Raw genomic sequence first — 8,520 nt, forward strand, 5'->3', positions numbered from 1 at the left:
TTTTGGCCCTGAGATGACATATTTGCGAATCTTTGGAATGAAGAAGCCAGTGATTATCATAATGATAGCAACACCTGAGAGGGGTAACGTATTCTCCTTAATTGATTTTTCTGGGTCGATTTGGGATAGGAGAGTCCCGGCTTGAACTGTTATGAGATTGTACGGTAGAAGACCTAAAATAGAGGTGAATACGTGGAACCCGACTCTTCTTACCTAGCAGGATAGTTGGGAAAAATATGTGGCAGGGAATACCGACAATTGGGCTCAGAACATTCAGTAACCAGTTTGGCGATACGGGAAATAATCTGCATCCAAGGAGGTAAAAGAACGGGCGGTTCTTGTTGCATCTGACCTAAATCAGCATCGATACTACTGTTGGTGAAGTTACCACTTTGCTGAGTTGGTCTATTTGTTTTGAAAGCAGCAGGTGAAGCAGTGGTTTACAAAAATACGAACTGAGGATGTAACAAGCCGTAGCCCCGACGCCAGTCATGATACAAGTGATGACTAGGCCCTTCGCCGTGCCGTAAAGAGCTCCGGCCAGTAGATTCTAAAGCAGATGATGACGTCACTGAGCTCTCACCATGAAAAAAGACCCAGGAATGGCAAATGCCTGCTTATACAGATATGCAAGACAGATACGCAAAGCAGGTCAATGTGCCACGGGTAGCTCTTTTTATAAAGTTGTAACTGATTTGCCATGCTTAATACATCTCTTCCAGATGATGGAAACTTAAATCTGAAAATATTTAAGTACGACCGTTTTACACTGTGATATTTATCCCATGTTCCGCATCGAATCGAAATGTTGAAATATGTGTGACAAGAAGATGCAATTATTGCTGTGTAAGATAAAAATATTACAGGGAGAGCGAGAACTCTAATCCAAATCAGACATGATCCAGACATCACGTAAGGTTAGTGCATCTACGTACGATAGCTTTAATTGGTTAACGCTGACTTTTAATTAAAGACCGAGTTTTTTTGTCCAGTAAAACGAAGAAACGATCTAGTTACAGAAAACGGAAGTCGTGTATTAGTTAAGGGGCAAAAAGTCTATTTAAACCCAAACAAGCTGTAAATTATTTTTTTACAAATTGATCTTAGCGACTGATAGTAGGAAGATATGCACACACGATTGTGTACATTAAGACGTTTTAATCTAGAGTTCCAGGAAAGTTGTGTAAGTCAAACGTCCGGTCAAATAAATTAAATCAAAGGAAGCATTTCTAGTCCAGTGTCGCCCCTTTTCCCCACAAATAAATCAAATCTGTGGACTGAGAAATTCCCTTTACTCCGTAGCTAGTATCATTCCACTTGACCATCTGTTTCTATCCAATTTTGGATTATCAGCGCTATTAACATCGTATTCTTGTCGTTTTAGCTCCCATTACGGGGTCCATTCCCCTAAATAGTGAAGTGCAGCTAGAGGAAGTCATCTTGCACTATGAAGCATGGGAATTTTGCAGTGTTTATGTCCTTTTTAGGAAATCATGCTACCAGCTTAGCCTTAAGACGAATGCAATCTGACCCCACGTCACGTAAACGCATTGCATAGGTTCTGCTGAATACCTCACCTGAATACCTATCCAAAGTTTTTGAATGACGACTGACGAGGTGATGATCGCAATTGTAGGACCGTGACGCAGCACCAAATAGTCCTGACAGAAACTGCGGGTTAATATAAAATTGACATACTTTATGCATAGCGATTTCTTAAAGCAAAACTCAACTGAGCACTCAAAGAATTTCCAAAATGCGGTTTATTTTCTGGCATGACCAATCCTGAGTAACTCTTGTGCTCAATCGGAAATAGTCGTTCCTCATACTTCTCTAAAACTAAGATTTTTGGAAATGATAAGTAAGGTGTTTTCTACTTTTGGGACAGTCAAGAAACATGGTACCTATTGAGTCCAAAAACAGGTGAGGATCCTCTGTCGTAGAAATTAGAAATCCACCTTTTATTGGCGTGTTTTACATCCGATATTCTTCTTAAATAATTTATGTATTTAACCAATCTTCACATGATATATTATGCGTCCAACGCGTTACACGCAGTAGTAGGAATTAAAATACTCCATGAAGAGGCCTCATTTCTAGCTCAAGATCAAACAAACTCATCTGGACAAAAAAAGCTGATTGGCAAGAACAGGCGGAATTCATACATTTTTGCCAACAAACACTTACACACGTGCTGCATTAGGTAAATTTCTGGTCTAGGAATGGACAAAAGGACTCGTGGATTCAGTAGTGCCTTTAAATAAACAAGTAAATGATTTAAGGGTCATAATTGAGCATACGATTAAATAAACTGGTTTGGTGCACCATACAATCTATGTAGCGTCTTGAGACTTCCCTGAAGACGAAAGAAGACACAATGTACATGTATTCAGCACAGAGAAGGTGTTTGGGCTACTGGCATGGCCCGAAGGCTAGCCCACACAGCAAGGTACAAGAGGGCTAATTCAAAGTACAAAAGTGGCGTCTCACCAATACCGAGGGATAGGCCACTATAGTATTACACCTATGTGGCCCACCAAGACTTCCCTGTAGACGAAATAGGGCGCGATACCTGGGCATAGAGAAGACCCGGAGGTTACACTGTCAAGCGGAAGTGCAGAGGTGGAGCTTTAAGCTCACTTAAAACCAAGACGAAGAGTTGAACAAATAATCAAAATACTACAGGCACAAGTGTGTAAGAGTTCGTTCATTGTTTGGCCAGCCATCATTTAAGACTACCCAGTCGGCGGACATTGGTTGTCACTTTTGGCTAAACCCCTTTTATAAAGTAATACCAATACCAAACGACTGCATTGTTTTCCTTAAATAAGAACAAAATCATGCTAATGCTCTCTAATGCTGCAATTCATTAGTCGGCTTTACCGGATTGGTCAAAAGCAAGGCTCATATTTCCCCATTCGTTTTCATGGAGAATTTATGTGTTAGCAGCTGGAAGGTTTAGACGGAGCACCAAAGAGAAGTTCATAACATTAAATGCAAGGGAATTAAGGATAATGTCAGAACTAGACACGCTCAACAGACAAGTGTTTTCGTCCATTTATTCACTGCCTGAGTGGACGAAAACTGTCTCCCGAAAGGATAATGGGAATGAACATATTGAGTGGTTTAACCTACATAATTGTACCAAGTATATCCTTAAAAAGGAAATTAATTTGGCACTGTAGGGTTTCAGCAATCAAAAGTGTCACATTTGAGTAAAGAATTTGGTCAAGATGTGGTGTAAGTCGAGTAGGAGGTCATTGTAAAACAGCTCTTATTTAGCAAAGTAATTTTGGTGTTCAGAAATTATTTACAGTGCAAATTAGCTCTGTTGAACAACAATATGAAAAAGTAGTGAAACTAAATCTTATGACCGCTCAATTTAACAGTGGCTTTTGAGCATTTTGATAGAAATGACACTTTTAGCGAATTTGACAAAACACATCATAGAGTGAAATTAAAATTGGCTTGTGCATTAATTGATGGGGATAGTTTTGTGACTCAAACTTCTAATTGGATGTGGAGAGCATATGAGAATACAATTTCGCCTTGAAGCTTCCAGGCACTTTCCCGACGAAGAAAGGAGACGTAATACTCGAGCAAATATGCATTACGGAAGGGTTGGAATGAGGGACTACTGGCATTGACCAGCAGGCAACACCGTGCAGTGGTGGTATAATGGTGGAGACATAAATGCCGGCAAAACCCAAACGAGGAGTTAAGCAAGTAAACAAAGCATTACTTGCCCCCCACCCCTTCCTTTTGGCTTCGTCTCCGTCGCTCCTCTTAATCAACCTCCGGCGTGAGCATTATAATGCGGTTAGCGGTTTAAAAAAAAACATCCATTAACCAACCGCCCCAGACATCGACTTTGCGTGCGACTGAGAAGACATCTGACTGAAAAGTCACTGGTCTCTCTTAACAATTTCACTGAATCTAGAGTTCCACCCTGTTTGCGGTCATCTCTATGTCCATCAACAGTCGTAGAAAGACAGGTCTAAAAGCAGCCACCTAATAAAGGATCGGGTTTAAAATATCATTTAAAAATAAGGATTCGTGTCTGTTCCTCCTTGCTTTGCTGGTCTCACTTTAGTGATGTCCAGTCATATCCACCTCTCTGGGTTCTATCCATCTAGTGGGGAGGTGGAGGTGTCATGTGTCTACTTACTTGACATCTTCATATTGGTATTGTAGACGGCTTCGTGGTTCATGGCCACGGATTGTAAAGCTTCGGTTGTTGATAGAATTCCTGCAGACCACGGTACTAGTGAGTAGTTGCCAAAGATAGAAGGGACTTTCAACCCATTTGTTAAAGGTCGTCCCATCCCCAGCATATGCCCTTCTTCCTCCACTGTAAGGTTTAGGGTTAAGGAATGGGAATTGTGTTCGTTTTCCGCTCCAAGCTTTTTCCAAAGACGAAGGAAGACACAATACTAGGGCAGAATGTGTATTCCAAACTTAGAGAAGGGCTGAGGGGCTGTCAGGTTGGCTTAGAGGTCATGTCACTTAATGGAAGTACAGTTAATGGAGCCTTCAGTGCCTGTGTAACCAAAACCGAGAGTTAAAACATCAGCCAAAGTATTACAGGTAGATTAGACTTCGATTGCACCATGTTTCCCCAGCATTTCTTGCAAAATATAAGGATCCCAATGGTGAAATTTCCATTGAGATGCCTAACTCAATAACACCTGTGGGCATAACCTTTGATTTCCCTTGTAAATTTTAACAGCCGAAGCGCAATTTTGGAGGTAGACTAATTTTAATGGAAGACGGCCACCCGCATTCCGTGTTAAGCGAGTCTTAAACTAATCGCCTTTTAGGGATATTAATGAGCCCTCTTGGTCTTAACCCTTCTTAAAGTTCTAACGCCACATTTGATTTCAGAGGCTGATTAGCTTGAGTAAAAGCGCCTTATTTATTTTGTTAGTAATAGAAGTCCTAAGTAAACTACAGCAGTTTATACAGATTATGCAATTTTAAGCAAGTAATTTACGTCAGTTGCCTTTTGGATACCAAGTGCTTTGGATGACACATAAATCTTCTTCATGCTGTATCAGTTATGTTAATTTGACAGGCAGAATTTTGACAGCATACACAAATGAGGTTCTTTAATATCAAATGCCAGGATTGAAAATGGTTTATTTCGCTGCGCCGACTTATTGTAACTTGTAGGAATCCATAAAATACATGCGATTGTTTAAGCACATCACAGTAAACTGGTCAGTTTACTACCACAGTATCTTTCCCTTGCATCCTCTGGTGGTTTCATGTTTTCTTTGCCCCCATTAGAGGTTAGTTAAGCGCACTGGATGCAATTCCAGCTCACCTGCTTCGGAAACCGAGTTCAAATTGGCTCTCCAGTCGAGGCAGCGGTCGAGGCCTTTTATCGCCCTTGTTGCATCACATTTAAAGAAGAAGAATTTCCCATAAACAACTGGTCTCACCTTTTACCTGGAACTCGGGATAATCTCACTCATGAATGCATCTCCTTCAGGGAATTTCTCGATTTCTGTCGCTATTGATGAAACCAATTAAAGACTGTCGTATCTAAAATTAACGTTTAGTGATGTTTGAGTGAATAAATAATTCTTTTGCAGCTAAACCAATTGGAAATGGGAAGTCATGGAAGTTAAGAAGCAAGTGGGTCCCACCCACATACATTAAGAGATGCAAACAAGACTACCAGTTTTTGCTACTTCTTCCCACCTTAGAAACATCTGATGTTGCCAATATTAGACAATAGGCGATTACCAGATAGATCTCTTAGGAGTTATTCACTGCTATCTTTCACTTCTCAAGCAGATCATAATGGCTACTGTAGCATCCTCTGTATCACTTCCTATTCCCTTGGTGGCAAAAAGATGGATTTTTGACCATGACGTTTGGAGAAAGGGCAATGCCCCCCTGGTGCAACAATAAACCACCGATAGGGAGGCCTATTAAATTGGTACATATGGGTCTCAGTGGTTATGGCGAATCAAAAAATAATGGATTTTAAGTGGTGGGGAGCTTTTGCGAAGGACGAGAAAAAAACACCCTAAAATGCTCTTCCCTTTCCTCTTTCATAAGAGATCATATACTTGGAAGAGTAATTCTACTATTTTTCTTTATAAACACGCTTAAAATGCTGCATAATTACCTGGAATGGAAAAATCTTCCCAATGATCTAGTGGTCTGCACTTGGAATGCTATGTTACAAATCAAGACTTCCCAAAGACGAAAGAGGCCATAATGGGAGGAAGGAATATGTACAATCAACATACCGATAGGCTGAAAAGGGCCAGTGGTATGGTCAGGTTAAAAGGCTTAACCAAAACGAAGAGTTAAAAACAAAGTATTCCATTGCCACTCTCCCATTTTGAGCCTCGTCCTCGGTGCTCCTCTTGGTCTACCTCCCACCTCAGTCATCACAATGAAGACGATGGTGTAAGAAAATTACAAACCAGTCGAGCTAGCTGTTGAATTTTCCAACAAGCGAAAAGGTATTTGACCGCAACCTCACTGAATCCTCCTGACAATACCATTGAAGCTGAAAATTTCGTCCTGCTTGAGAAATGCGTTAGGAAGGGAGGACTGCATCCACCAACCCGTATGTCTATCGCTAGTGGTAAGAACATTGTTCTAGAAGCAGAGTCATTTAACAAAGGACGGGATTTAGAATGGTTTCATGGGAAAAGGTTTCTTTTCTATTCCTCCCTGCCACTTTGTCCTCCCCTCGATGTTGCTCACCCATATCCATCTATCTATCTGGGTTCTGCCCAGCTATTAGAGATGCGGAGGAGGTATGTTGCATTCATTTAACTGACACCGTAAAAGCAACGATGTTAGCCCCGTGACGAACTTTAACGAGAGGTTAAAGATTACAAAATCACTCGCCTTAGCTGCTAATAACATTGGTGCCGATCACGGGCCTGGAGTAGTTGCTACAATAGGCATTATTTCCATTTCTTCTGTTAGAAGTCATCACGAATTCTGCAGTCCGCAGTATATGCTCTTCTTGCATTACGTTAAGGTTCGACTATTGGCAATAGAAACCAGGGTAGTTGTTCTGTAGGATCAGGTTTACTTTCTGCTCCGCCTCAAGACTTCTCTGAAGACAAGAGGAGGCACAGTGCTAAGGTAGAATGCTAATTCCTGACACGCAAAAGGGCTAAGAGGGCTGCCGGCATGGCTGTACCCTTCAGTACCTGCACTATAAAAATGGTAAGATAAAAATTCAAAATGTTACAACCATACTAGACCGATAGAGCCAATGGCAACGTCAAACAAAAGCAAAGTTAGCGAAATTGAACGTCTAACCACATTTACATTAAGATTCTCTTCCCTCAAAATGGCTAAACGTAAAATTAGTAGAATGCTATACCTGTTAAAATAGTACAGTCATTCTTGTCCACGTAACCCGAAAATTTTGCACTTGTTTCTCATGAACTTTAACTCAAACTCCCTTTTGAGCAAACATTTCTACAATTTAATTTTTGACAAGGTGTGACATCAAAAGCCCCAGTCCCCAATTCCCCACCTTAATGTCACCTGTGTTGTCACCGCTTTAATTCTGTGGATGCCCTACAAGATGGATTCGCTGCGGTTCTCAAACGCTACTACAAAGGAGGCTTTGAACATTATGGAAACAATGCTTGAAAAGGGTGTCAGTAAATCAGCAAAGGAATGAGAATTCAATTTATGGAACCTGCATACATGCTCTAGCTGGGTAGAGTCCTTCATTTTGGGTTCAGTTAACCTGTAAAATGGTCTTTCACATGAGAAAAGGGCTTTATTTTGCCTTTTTTTAAGGCACTTTTAACTATTCATATATTTCACCCTTAAGTAACCAAAAGAGAGTGTCACAATTATGCTAGTCTGGTAATAAACCTCACAATAATATCTATTTGGATGCCATTTTATAGCAATGTGATTAAAACCATTCAACTTGACAATCTGTATGCGTCCAATTTTGGGATGTCTCACCAATCCACCTCTGGCATTGGTGAAATATTTCCGCGGTTGGGCTCTTCTACCTCCCTTTTCAGACCCTTAAAATCGCGGAGGTTGGCAAGAGGAAGGCATCTTGCACTGCGTAGTATGGGAACTTTACAGTGTCAAAGTTTTATGGTGGGACAGGGTTTAGATCTTCTTTTAGAAAACCGGTGCCATCCACATAGCTAAGAAATTGATATGGTCGAATTGTTTGTCATCTAAAATATATTGCGCAGCTTTTACCAAATGCTCCATTTAACCGCCGATATGGAGTGTGGGAACGACGCCTGACGAGGTGATTTATGGCGTTGTAGAGATGTGGATCAACGGTGAGTCATCTTGAAAAGTGTAGTGAAGTAGCTTCAAATCATAATATTTTTGTCTGGAACAGCTGCGTGCCCAAAACTATCATGAAGATTCGAAGATAAACTGCAATTGCATTGTTGGCTCTTGTCTGAATAATCATGAGTAAGTCTTGTGCCTAGTCGTTAAATTCTTTCCTCAAAAAGCCACTTATGCAATCTATATGTGTACTAGGTAGAGTAA

This window comes from Echinococcus granulosus, assembly GCF_000524195.1.
Source record: "Echinococcus granulosus chromosome Unknown EG_S00047, whole genome shotgun sequence".
Lineage (NCBI taxonomy): Eukaryota > Metazoa > Platyhelminthes > Cestoda > Cyclophyllidea > Taeniidae > Echinococcus > Echinococcus granulosus.